The 13,942-nt window shown below is 46.3% G+C and overlaps 1 protein-coding gene across 5 annotated transcripts in view; it reads right to left on the reverse strand.

The window, feature by feature from the left end:
• Positions 1-13,942, reverse strand: part of NTRK3 (neurotrophic receptor tyrosine kinase 3) — a 203,856-nt gene that overhangs the window by 94,214 nt on the left and 95,700 nt on the right. The window lies entirely within an intron of this gene.

Consider the following 13,942-nt stretch of genomic DNA (forward strand, 5'->3'; position numbering starts at 1 on the left):
CAGCTCTCAGGACAGGGAAGACATCTCAAGCTTCCTTTCCTGGTTTTAGGGTACCAGGCTAACAATCCTGCAGGAGATAAAGTAGCTGCAGGTGACACCACATTAGAGGCGAGTCCTGCACAAAGTCCTCTCCTAGCTGTCACAAGACACATCAGTCACTGTGGTGCCTGTTTACCTTGTCATCATAAGCTTGGCAGAATACGTAACTGATTTTAAACAGAAGAAACATCACCCCCAAAAGAAGATCTATTTCAACCCAAACCCATATTCACACAATTTCTCTTGCACAATGTGTTGCCCATCTTGTTTCCCTTCTTCCAGTTTCATCCAGACACAGCTATTTCACAATACCTTCATTTTTGGCTTATGCTCTATTTTATTTTTAGACCTAACATCAGCCTTTACTATGAGCTGCCAAGTTTGGAAACCTCAGGGGACATCAGGCCTTAATACAATATTTCCCACTTTCATCTATTCTCACCTGCCCTGTGATTTGACCTGCATGCCAATATCACACACGCCTCCATCATGAGGTGAAACCTCCTAAGCCATGCTGCAGCCATTCATGCTGCACAAGTACAGGAACCTGGGGACTGCACTGCAATCTTCCATGAGGACCTCCCTTGTATATTCACAGAGGGAGAAAAACCACACTCAAGTAGAGATGCTCATTTTCTCATGTTTGAAGGCTACCAGATACTCAAGCCAAAACAAGCAGGGATGTTGCACTGAGCCTTCAAACCTATTCAGAGAGACCAGTCTTTTACCTACACTGCATACAAAATGCCTCTCTCCCATCAGTAATCTACTTATAATTACACAATTACTTTATTATATATGAGTAGCAACAAAGAGGAGAATCTTCAAGCCATTTTGCTCTCTGGAGCTTCTGGCTCGATGGGGCGGACACTGGCTCCATGCAGTCATTCTGCCTGCATTAATCTAGTCTAAAGGCTGCTCATTTTTGGAGCTTCAAGTATTGTTTGTTCTTCCAAGTGGGATATAATAAAGTTATTGTGTAATCAGCAGAGTCCTGGCAGCCATAACAGGTGCTTTAGTCACAAGGAAAAAAGCCTCTCCCTTTATTGTGAATTCCTTCTGGCAGGTTCTGGCTTTTTTTGACGCTGCTCCCCGAGTCCATGTGCCTTCCAGCTTCTGAAAGGCAAAACTCAGCTCCTGCCGCAAGATGCCTCTGTTGGGACTTCACACTCTGTGTGTCTCCACATACAGAAAGCAAACAGGCAATTTCGGTTTGAATGACTTCTGTTCTTTTGCAAGTCAATTCTGTGCATGCAAACCAGGAGGACTGGGTTTTCTATGGTGCACGTGTTCCTTTGTCTGGCTGTGGTGGGAAGGGGAGACCTCTGGATTCCAAGGTGCAGTCCACAAACCAAATCAGAACTGGTATAGACTGGTGTAAATAATTTGAGGACAGAGCATAAGATCTCCCTTGCAGTGGAGCAGTGGGAGAGGCTATTGAGGGCTTATTCTCCCTAAGCAGCCAAGATGTTGCTTCAAAGGAAGGTGCCTAATATGAGGCAGTGGGATGCGAAAGGCCTGTCTAGTGAATGAAGCAAGTCTTCATTGTCCTGTGCTTTGAGAGCAGGAATCACATGTTGGTAGCAAGGAGTAGAGGACACTTCCTACAGCATTAGTACTGGAGGGGGATGGTTGGTTTCAGAACCAACCATGGGACATAAGCCAGGTTGGTGCAGATCCTGCTGGGAATGTCTGGGGGTAAAATTCCCTGCCAACACTTAACCCTTGCACAGCTCATCCTCTTGTTTAAGGAGCATAGATGATGGCAGTGTCTCTCTGGCACAAGAAGGTTAGAAGGACATGGCTACATCTAAAAGAGTAGGACAGGATCAAGGAGATACGGTGCTTGTGAAACTAAGCACAGCCAGCTTGCCCGATGTTCTGATGGCACTTTCCTTGCCAATAAGCAGATATGGAGTCTGACTAACTACACTCCATAGATGGAAAAATGCAGCTCACTTCTTTGAGGGCTTTCTACATGTGTCATCCCTAGTTTCATGCCCCAAACCTGTCTAAAATCTATGGAGTAAAAGGGAGCCTTGTCTAAGCCAACTGTCAGTTGCACTCCCATTCCCCAGCAAACACTGTGTCCTGTGAATGGACTCAGCTTCTTAGTCATCCAGCTCAAGTTGATGCTGTCAAGCTTGGCCATTTACATCTACCAATTCTTGAAAGCGTCACAGCTGAACTTGAATACTCCATCACCATCTCAACCCCTTTACACTTCTGCAAAAGTAGGAAATGCCAAGAATGGCCAAGGCAGTTGCAGTCCTGACACCACAGGGATAGGACATCACATTAAGTATACCCTACCCTTGCAAAAATCAGACAGTTTACTGCCTCTGACTGCATTTCCAGGTCTTCAGAAACACCCAAAATCAATCCCATTCTTAAGAGCCCTATGGAACACACCAGATGTTCAAAACACACTAGCTTTCCAGTTATCAGAAGCACTTCTGATGACAGAGGCACTGAGCTGGCATGAACTGTAACATAACCTTCAACCTATGGACCCCAATATCCTCTACAGGATATAACTGTATTGAAGGCATAATTTACAGTTGAGGGCTTCTCCAAGTTTCTCCTGTTAACTTTTGGGGCGGGAGGAAGGAGTAGAAATCTGGACAACATTAACTCCTGCAACACAGTCATGGCTCTTTATCACTTTATTCTTTCCTTCCTATCTCTTCTGACTGGTCACAGCTGAGTTCCAGTTCCATTTAAGCCTATGGCCACTTTGTTGCCCCTCTTAGACTCAGGCAAGTGTTGAACTCACTGTGCGAGGCTGAGACAGACTCCTAAAACATCATTGATATCAAGCAGTCACCGATCACTTTTATAGGCTTGATTATTGCTCTGACACTCAAAATATATACTGCCATGAGTAACTCCTGGATATAAAGCAGCTATCTAGACTTCAACTTTTTTAATCTATCTTGGGAATAGCATGTATTTTTTGCTGTTAAGTAGGTAAAGAGGTTGAGTTTTTCGATGTATAATGCTGATGAATGGCTTTATTTGGAAGAATTCTCACCAGCTTCAGCAACACATTTTCCAGGTAAGGTTAGACGAAAAATGTATTAAAAAAACAAGAAGCGCAGATTTTAAGACTTGGGTTCACCTCACACTAGACAGAGAAATGGGCAGAGTTTTGTACTGTAAAAATGCAGAGTAGTCGTCAAGGTAGCCTGGGGTAACTCCAATTGACATCCTATGATCTTAAACCACAGTATTTTATATTTTGGAACTCCTCTGAAACTTAAAATCTAAAGAGATGCAGTAGCTGTTTTTGTGAAAAACTCAGCCTGTTATGGACAAACATACTGTGGATACTAATCATAAAAAGCCTGTATGTTAATACCTTAAGAAGCCATTGTATGTGCTGAGCATTGAACACTTATACTCTGAAAGGCTTTTGATGTCTCTCCTTCTATCCAAGCAGGGGCCTCACCAACCAGCAGCATCCACACTGTCTGCCAGGACAGAGTTTAACTGTTCTCCATGCTAACCCCATGCAGTTTTCCTGTCAGGGAAGCAATGTCAGCAGCAGCAATGGAGCCACAAGGAAAGCTGAGGAGAAGACATTAAGGCTGCCTAGGACTATGCCTGGGTGAAGAGATGGTCAGCCCCTGCTCCATTACAGCCACTGCTAACCTGCCCCCTTTGCAACACCAGTGGGAGAGTCAACCACAAGGACCAGAAAATGAAGATCAAAATGAATCCAATGTTAACCAAAAAGCAGTGAAACAGCTTGAAAACGTTGCTTTTGAAAACATCACAAGAAGCAATGATGTTCTCCCTCCTACATCTCTATAGCCAACTTCTCTTTCTCAAGAAAGACGTCTCAGACAAACACCACCATTCCAAACCTCATCTCCACCCTCTTTTCTTCCCAGCCTCCTGGTCAGCCTGCCTATCCATCCATCCACCCATCCATCCATCCCAACAATGTTCCCATTCTTCTTGCTTTGCATCCACCCTGATATTATCACCTCCACAAAAACATTGCAAATACTTCTCCAGATTACCCCCAAATTTCTGCTTTTCATAAAATCTCCTGCCCCTCTCTATTCAGCACTCTTCCCTGTAACTAAACTGGAGTTTGGCTTAATGTTTGTCCTCATTTCCTTGTTCATCTGGAAGCTCTAAGAAATAGGATATACATTTTAGTCCATGTCTATTGCCTGGTTTGTTCACAGTGTTACATGGATAACCTGTTGCTTAAGAAAAATAAAGCAAATACTAATAAATAGCTTAGGAAGCCCCTGTTTGCATGATCATATCATAATGGTAAATTATTTATCAAGGCTAAGAGCTGTACTTTCTGATAAAACATAGGCTCAGGAATATAAGGTACTTTACAAACAACCACAAATTGGAGAGGATAACGGGCACTTCACAGGCATCCATAACATAACAAATGCTCCAAGGCAGACAGGTGAAGAAACAACAAAAACTCCAGCTTGCCATCACAGTAACCTCTCCAAAGCAACAAAAGCAACTGAAGGTGTAGAAAGCATGACCTCCAAAGGAAAACTGGAATAATTATGCTTTGTGTTGAGAGAAGAAGACTGCAGGGACACATGATAACAGCCTTCAAATATGTAAAAGGTTGCAGCAAAGAGAAATATAATAGCTGTTCTCCGTGTCCACTGGGGATAAAAGAAGAAATAATAGGTTTAAATTGCACTGAGGGAGATTAGGGTTTGAATGTTTTCCCCAGTGCCCAGCAGTACAGATGGCTGAGCACTGGAACAGATAACCCAGGAATGCTGCAGGAGTTCAGCCACTGGGAAGGGAAAGGTTAAAGAAACTTTCTTCAAGGACAGTTTAGTGCTCCCAGGCTGCAGCAGTTTTCTCTGCAAGGAATGATGATTCCACAGAAACCCCAAGGAGGGATCTCGCCAGTGCTGCAGGCTGGGTTTGGGCAGCATCTGAGGCACCCTGGTGCAGGACTGGATCGGGATGGGGCAATAACGTCTCCAATACTGTTTCAGAAAGGACAACTCCAGCCACATCCCAGGCCACATGCTCAGGACAGAACCTGAGTTTGCTGAAGCAGACAGCAATGAGTGCTCAGGGTTGCAGGGCAATCCCCCATTCAGTCTCCATGCCTCCAAGAGCTACTACTCAGAACATCATTTTTCGATCAAAATGATCACTGCAAGAGCTAATTGTGCCATCCATATCTGCCCGTGTAATATAAAGGAGACATACAATTAATCTACTTAATTAGGAACTGTATATGACCCATAACCAGGAAAAAAAAACTTTCCTAGTAAAGTGGGTCACCACAAATTGTATAGCAAGCACTGAAACAGACCTCATTAAACTCCGACATATAGTATATATCAAATCCCCTCCTCCTCTGACTTCAAATCTCTCTTGGCACTTCCATATTTCCCTGATCTTAATCTTAAAATGCTGTTCTTCAAAAGCCTGTACCACCAACTGCAAGCACATAATTCCAAGGCTGGATCTCTCGGCTTTACAAGCTCTACATATGCCCATACACGTTTATTTTTAAAGCAGGTAGAAAACCAACCCCCACACTACCAGGGAAACAAACAATTTGAAAACAAAAACAGGTTTAAAATATCCCAACCTTTTGCTGGAGCTGGAATCAAACCACCCCCCTTAGGGCTGATCTCTGCACCAAGGAGGGAGAGAACTGAAACTCATAAAACAATAAGCGAATGCACAACAAATACAATTAAAACCCCAGCCGTGCTCAGAGCAGGATTACATTTACTGTCTCATGAAGAGAGCCTCGTGCTGTCAGGCAAACAAAAGGAAATCAATTTCTTAATTTTTATTGGCAGATGTGGGCTTGAGGCCAAGTCAGTGTTTGGTGCCTATGCAGGACATGCCTGGAGCCAGACTGCCGTGGGCTCCAGCCTGTCCCCTGCCCTCCTGCAATGGGAAGCAGCCACTTCTCTTCACCCTTGGGGTCTCTGATCCCAACCACAGGATGGTTCATCGTGTGGTGCCTCTTCCCCTGAGCTGCAGCAGACCCCTTGCTTCTATAAAACACTGGGCTTTAACCAGAGAACCCCCTAATTCCAGCTCCGTGTGCTTGCCATCATGTCTACCAGCTCCAAGTAGCTTTTCCCACAATCATGCAGCTCAGTTCTGTCTCCTGCCCCAGATTCTCCTTGGGTTATCCCTGCATAACCCCTGCAGCACATCACAGGAGCTGAAGGCATCACTGCAGAGACTGGCCCATATAGCATGGCTCTTGCTTGAACCACATCGTGGCCGGCTGCAGAGCCTGCAAAGGTGCCAACCCCTCCTCTGCCATGGCCCATGGGGCACAGACTCTCCCATCAGCTAAGGAAACAGCATGTACACAAAGTCATTGAGCTTTGCAGATGAAGACTCCAAGAACATCAATTTGAGCTCTCAAATGGGTCTGCTCGAAATGCTTCTAGCAGCAAAGGCAAATGGCCAAGCAGAAATCCATTTCCCCCTCTCCTGAATGAAATTATCTCAACAATCTCTTGGAGGTGAAGATCTCATTGGATGTTGACGTGAAAGGGAGCAAAGGACAGACCCAGGGGACCTGCACCTCCTCACTGCTTGGTTGGATACATGGTTCTTCCCCTAACCTGCTGCCACCTTCCACCCTCTTAAAAATCACAGGTGCACTGTTGTATAGAAAAAGGCTATTGGATCTGCTGTCAGTGGGAGAGCCCTTAAAAGTGACCCTAAAAGTACTTTTTTTCCTGATAAAACAGCCTGCAAAAATGCTGCTGTTTACAGAAGCCCCTTTCCCTCTTTACATATTAACATCTCCTTTTCTCTCTTATTGTTTCAGGTGTTTGCAAGGTGAAAAGGCAGCTTTTGCTGCAAAAGGGAATGCATTAGGGCAAAGAGGCTGTGGTACCCTGAACATCTTCCCTTTGCCCATTCCAGCCTCCACTCACCCTGGCAGTATGGAGCATCACTCAAAATCCATCAGGGGTAAAGAATCCCCAAACCTCATTCACCCCTCTCATGTCCTTTTTCCACCTTTCTTAGACACAAATCCTATAAACACCCGCGGTCAGGAATGGAAGCATGAAGATCAAATCACATAAAGAATAAAGTCAACATGTGTGACAGCAGAAATGCATAAACCCAGCAGAACAAGCCACAGAAAATGCTTATAGATGAGACAATCTGATAATTAAAAAGGGATGGATCTGACAAGCCAGGGCCATGCATGACAGCAAAACCAGCCAGCACCTGCAGGAAGGCAAAGCAGGAATTTTCACATCTAGGCTTAAAGCTTCAGGCCCAGCTGGTACCCAAGCAACTCAGAAAGCACATAACCAGGAAAGGGACTGCAAACAGGGCATGAGGTAACCAGGAGAATACTTCAGGTCCTGCAATGAAAGGAGCTGCTGACTTTCGGTATTGACAAGCCAAAACCTTCCTCCATGTACTAGCAGATAGATACTGTGAAGCTGCTTCGTTTGCCAACAGGAAAAGGTTTTCACTGCTGAGGTCAGGTGAAACTAGCTAATGGTGCAGGCAACAGGAGGGGAAGAAAAGTGTGTTTTGTTCGATTATAACTGCAGGGAGTAAGACAGTATTTTGTCTAGTGATGCTGGTGCTGGCATTCAGACCATCCACAGTCACCTTCCACCACTTGATGGTGACAAGCTAATTTTTCCCATTATTGGGCATGCATGCTCCCTGTGGGACATGAGAAACCAGATGGGGTCCAACACAGAGATGGGGTCATCTTTGCAGAGAAACCTCCCGAGACAGCATCTTGGCATGGCAGAGCCAGCACCGGCAGAACCCTCCCCAGCAAAGAAACACATACCAGGATGAGGCAGAAGTGAGCAGAAGCACCCAAGGGATGTGGCATCTGTGCACAGCCCAACTCCCTGCATGGCCCCACTGCAGCCTTCCTGCCCCAGCCCCAAGGTTAAGACTCAGAAAGGGATTATGGGGCAACATAGGTGGCTGCTGGGTACCAGATCACAAGAAGACATCAAAATCAGGTCCCTGCTGCTTTATCTGCTATGCACAGGGTGATGATTTCCATCCCTCTTTACAGGACTGACTCCATTTGAAGCCAAAACCTTCATCCATCATCCCACTGCACACAGCCCTCAGCTCCAGAGCTGCGCACCATCCTGCCTGCCCCAAATCCTTTGCTTGTTGCCATTTACTTTTTTCTCCCATTCTTCCTCTTGACTAGAGGTTTACCTCTTGTTGTTTTCCAAATAAAGTCACCTCGGGGGCACCTTGAACTCGGGAGTATCACAAGTTTTACGAGGCGAGAGCTGGGTAAAGGCCTCAGCAGCACCTATTAATCTCTTGTCTTACTCATCTTACACACCGTAAAAATGATATAAGCATTTCATTCAACCAGCGCTGTAGAGGGAGTAGGGAAGAGCATGGGGCCAATTGATTTCCAGTATGTCTGCTCTTTACCTCCAGGTATAAATACAACAGGAAAATCAATCGGAATAACATCATATCAGCCTTCTAATCTCTTCTGTTCTCAAGACACGCTTTATATACTGCAGTGTTTCATACAGCTTGTCTACAGGAGACCCCTGCACCTCCACACCCCTCAATTGTCCATGCACAACCATGTCTTTGCTCTCCTTCCAGTGAAAAGATTCAGGATCTGCAGATCCAAAACTCTTCTCTGTTCCATGTGGGAGATGCCAAGAGGTCTCCCAAAGCAATATACCTCATTGCGTAAGAGCAGCACTAACATACTTCTTGAGCCCTGCATTATGCTAAGCCCTTGCTAGAAGGAATGCGCTTGTTCCCTCAACCCCTTCCCATGTGGATGACAGCTTGCTCAGGTTGATGGACATCCAGGCATGCTCAGATCTGCTGCCAAGGGGACAATCACACTGATATAGGTATATGGGCAGGGCAGCAGCAGCATCTGCTTTCTGCACACCCTTAGGACCCCATGGCTGCCTTTCACCTATGGGCACACCTATGGCTCTGATGGCATTTCACCTCCTCCTGAGCATGCAGCACCCAGAGGCTAAGTAACCTTACACTAAGCTCAAGCCTGGAGCAGAGCTGCCTGCTCCTCATGCCTTTCCTTCCTGTGTTTCCAATTTATCATAGCCCATGGCTTTTACCCTCTCTCCTGGCCCCCAGCCACTCCAGAATGAGACTGTGACAAAGGAAAACAGCAAGAACCACTGAAGGCCTCAGAGACAACAGGTAGGACCACTGCTGCCTTTCTGGCCAAGTGTTTTCCTGACCTTTACCAAGACTGGTGCCCAACACTGCTTAATAAACACCATCAATGGGGAGAAATCACTGCCAGCAGCAACTCTGCAGCACAAATCAGAGCAGCAGCACATACTTCCCACCAGCCAGGAGTAGTATATGCTGAGGGCAAGCACTGGGCATGTTTCTCATTAGCTCATTGCCCAGCCACCTCCATCCCCCTTCCACTGCTCCCCTTCCCACGCTTTGACCACCACCAAATCAGTCTTGGGTCGTCCTGATCTACTTGGAAAGCTTAGCCACCATGAAATCAAATCGCTTGTCCTCTGGCTCCAATCTCTTATTGAAACTAGTGCCAATGGAAGTGTCACTATCAATTTCATAATGTTATTGGATAGACGTAAAACTGGGCCAAGTCCCATATTCCTGACGAGCCATCAAAGGAGTGGGGATTATGGGTAAGGAGACAGGCAGCCCTGGCAGGAAAGGCAAAGGCTCCGGATCAATTAGCCTGACGAGGCTATCTTCCAGCCACATCACTTCATGCTGACACCAGCGCCTTCTCCCCAGGGCTCAGCTGCCCCTGTGCAAAGAAGGTTTATTTTCCTCAGCAGTAACCAGAGCCCCGGCTGTGCATCCCCTCTCCAAACATCCAGTTTAGGAGACTCCCAAGACAATGAGGGATTTTGCTGTCATTACAGGACATTAATTTTCAGGCCTCCTTATTTTCATTTAATATGCCGTCTAGATAAAAAATTATCACATGCAAAAAAAATAAATGCCTGCATTGCTCAGAGGTTTCAGACTGAAGGAGTGCTCAAAATGTAAAGTACCTGGCACAACACAAGGCTTGCCTTTGCTCTGTGTTTTTCTTCTTGGTTTTCTTTCAAGATCCTGCTTGGATCATGAAACTGAACTAGTCAGTACCACAATCTGGTTCCTATGTGGTAATTAATAGTGCTTGTAATTTTTCAAGAAAAACAGTTTCCAGTTGTTGCTTTTTTTGGGCCAACTTTTGACCTTTCTGTTTTTAAATGGAATTTTTATGAAACCATCATGCACAACCACTGAGGCTGCAGATGTCAATGGACTGGGTTCACTTCCAGCAGATACACTTGTGCCCAGTCCCTGCCAGCAAGGAAGTGACTACGTTCGCTCAGGGTGCGAAGCTGGAGACCTAAACTTAGAATCAGTGATGTTTACTTTCAGGCCAAAAGATAAAGCCTTACATGGTCAAAAAATAATCAGTCCTTGCAGCCATATTTTGGCTGGGTTCATGCATGAGGGCAATGAAAATATAAAACTTTTTTCCTTCCACAGTCCTCCTTCAGATGATCTCCAGCAGTGGTATCAGTCTCTCAGATTTATTCTATCCCAAGATAAATAGTGTGTTGCTTGCAGAATCAAAATGTATTTAACTTGTATAATGGTTTAAATCCCAAATCGGCTCTTGCAATATTATGAGACTCTTCTGGAATATGAAGTCGATGTTAGAAAGATCCACAAACAAACAAATCTTTTTCCTTTATGCTGAGCAATTGGGAGAGGACGCAAGGCTGGGGCTTGGGCAGCCTTGGTGCTCCCCATCCCATGATGCTCACATCGATAACAGCACTGAGGGTGTTGAGCTTTGCTGCAAGTCCCAGGATCAACATTTGCTGAAGTGAAAATATTTAAAGAAATGAGGTTTTGCAGGTTTCCAAGAAACCTCTGTACACTTATAGGGTAGGGGGAAGCTCTCGACAGTTTCCAGGCAGAACTAATTGGAAAGGGACTAACGCTTTTTGGCTCAACTAATACCAATTGCAGCATCAATACACTGGTGTTTTCCAGGATGTCATGCCTTACTCCAAAATTTATAGTCCTTGTCATAAAGGTGATGGCTTTGCTTAAAAGTCATAGAAGTGTCCCCCAGAGAAAGGCTCCAAAATTACAGTGTTCTCAGAGCTGGCAGCTCATTAGCAAAGAGAATCAGTGGTCTGGGGTTTCAACTCACTTTTCTGGGACCCTCATCGAGTCTGAGGGGTCCTGTGAGCAGGGAGATAAAACAAGCAGGAGATTAAGAGGTTGGGAGATGCAGAGGGGGACAGAAACCAACTCCCCTCTTGGAGAACTTGCTGCATTGCTGATCCGCCAGCCCAAACAACCCCTTTAATAAATTAGAGAGCTATTCATTGAAATGGCTTCCTCTGTCCCCACACTGCCAGTTAATCTGTAATTCAGATAGATCAGTCAGAAGGCAGGAGTCCAGCATATAAAATGATTAATTCCTCCAAGGCCTGGGGAAATTTCCTTTTCTAAACAGCATAGCACACTCCCCTCCTCACCCATGAGCTGCAGGCATGAACGTGGCTCCCATCAGAGGTCAGTGAGGAACACTGCTTGCATTTCAATACGGGTGCTAGTGAATGCATTGCTTGTCACTGCATCGATGGATTAGTAGTCCCAGGGTGAGGGCTGTGCCACAGTCCTTGCAAGGAGCTTGTCTCACACCTCACAACACAAATGCTGTTCAAAACAAGAGGTTTTATGCAGCAAGAGGGTAAATCATCAATTAAAGCAAACAGGCCGGTCTGCAGGGATGCAGCATCTACCAGTTCCTGTTGAGAAACAAGCAGCTGGTGCCCAACATGAGTGTGGAGGTTGGGGCAGAACACATCTCATCTGCCGGCTGTCCCAAGGGGAATCACCCCAGATCCACCTCTGCCCTTTACAACATCAGGAGTTAACCAGGACACTGGCTTCTGGCTGGAAGACATCAGTGAAACAGAGCAGCTTCAGAAAAGAAATTAAAGGTGGCAGATAACCAGATGGACACACTGCAGTGGGAGGTTGGGGAATAGGGACAACGCATGTGAAGCTCCACGTGAGACCAGAGGTACCTGAACATGATGCCAGCCCTGGAAGCAGCAGGATCAAAGCAAACATCTTCCTATAGCCAGGAGAGAGGCACGAAGAAAAGGAAAACTCTACTAAAAAGGACTCCTGAAAGGATGCAAGAGAATTGGGCATCAAAACTGTCACTCCAGGCTTGGATGACACAAGTAATGGCCTGATTACTACACAATATGAAGAGACATTAAGGCGGATCTTCAGAGTCTCTTTTTGATTTCTGCTGATTCTTGCAGCCTCATACACCAGCTTTTAAAGCATGAAAGTGTAAGAGCCATCACCAGCCAAATCTCTGTTTCTCTACACATATTCCACATCCTACCCCTAAGCTGCTTCTTCAACATCCTGAAGAAAGGTGGGAGGAAAGCTGCCTCATGCTAGCCTGTGATCCACGAGGGCAGAGAAACATGAGGTGTTTGGCATTTACCTCCATGACTAAGTGCTATCCCCTGCTCCACACCCCATGCCCCCAAAACACATTCCTTGCTTGGTGGCTTTGCAGCTTATGACAAGTGACACCATAACACATCCATGCTGGGAAGCCAGACCTGAAGACACGTGGAGCTCAAGCAACTTCTCCATCTGCACCATGGAGGGAGCAGGAGGGAGTGAGTGGGATAAGCAGCATCCTCACCCCCATGGTGATGAGAGGGAAAGGAAGAACGGAAAAGTGAGCTTACACAAGGCTGGTGGCTTTCTAGCTGGGAGTAGCATATATCTGCTGAGCATCACATCAAGTGCCCTGTGCACAAAGCCCACTTCAGGCTGCCAGAGCATCCTGCAGCAGACCCTGCCAACCCCACTCCCAAATTCACCTGGAGGCACTCATCAGGTTGGTAGCACCCTACAGCTCAAGCGTGCAGGCAGCACAAGCTTGCAACAGGTAAGCAGCACGCAGCAAGGAGAGCTGCAGTGGTGGAGGCAGCTGGACCTCAACCAAGCCCCTTTCCAGAAGTAGCTATCAAGTCTCTGCAGAAGTAGTGGAATGGAGCCACTTTTCATCCTACCTCTCAAGGAAATCATCGCTGCTGTTCTGCAGACACAATTATGTCTCCAGAGCCTTTTAACTGCAGCTCTTTAGGGCTGAGTGGGTTGATAGAAATCTATTCACAGAGCTGACATCGCTTGGCTGTATAGGGACACTGCCACTAAGTCTAAGGCTGGGGAAGGATCACAAAGACTGGTGGTGGGAGACATGTTGGACAATGGCCTCTCCTGGAGGACCCTCCTCTGTTCCCTTGACAGTATACAGCAAACGCCGGGCCAATTTTTCATCTTCTTCTTCTAAACTTCTTTTTAAACAAAATAATAATAGATGGGGGCTGCCTGCTTTCCTTTGGTCTTGTGCTCGCTCTGTAGAGGGAACCACCGCTCAGAGAAGGATGGCTGCACATGCCTGTCAGCCACAGCAGGGCAATGCAGAGCGACATAAGGCCTCTCCTCCCCAGCACCCCCACCCTCCAGGTAGCTCTAAGCAATTCCTAAGCAATGCTAGGATCTGAGCACTGAGCAAATGAGAGCACAAGAACATGGCTTGGCCATCAGCCTCTTGGACACTGTGCCAAATCTGTGTCCGGAGCAGAGGGATGCAGGAAGCTCTTACTGTGGGACCCTTGAACTGCATCGCAGAGCCTTTTCTGAGCTTGGCAGAGCCAACCGGGGGCTGTTTTATCATATCTGCCATCTGCTTGTTTGCTTTGCCATCCTCTGCTCCTCCTGGCTACACTCAAAGACTCCTACCTGTTCTCCAAAACCTTCGCTGGGTCTCAGTAAACAAACCACAGGCAGGGAGGAGAATGGGGAGGAGGAAGGG

The sequence above is a fragment of the Melopsittacus undulatus genome, chromosome 9, assembly GCF_012275295.1.
Source record: "Melopsittacus undulatus isolate bMelUnd1 chromosome 9, bMelUnd1.mat.Z, whole genome shotgun sequence".
NCBI classification, from domain to species: Eukaryota; Metazoa; Chordata; class Aves; order Psittaciformes; family Psittaculidae; genus Melopsittacus; species Melopsittacus undulatus.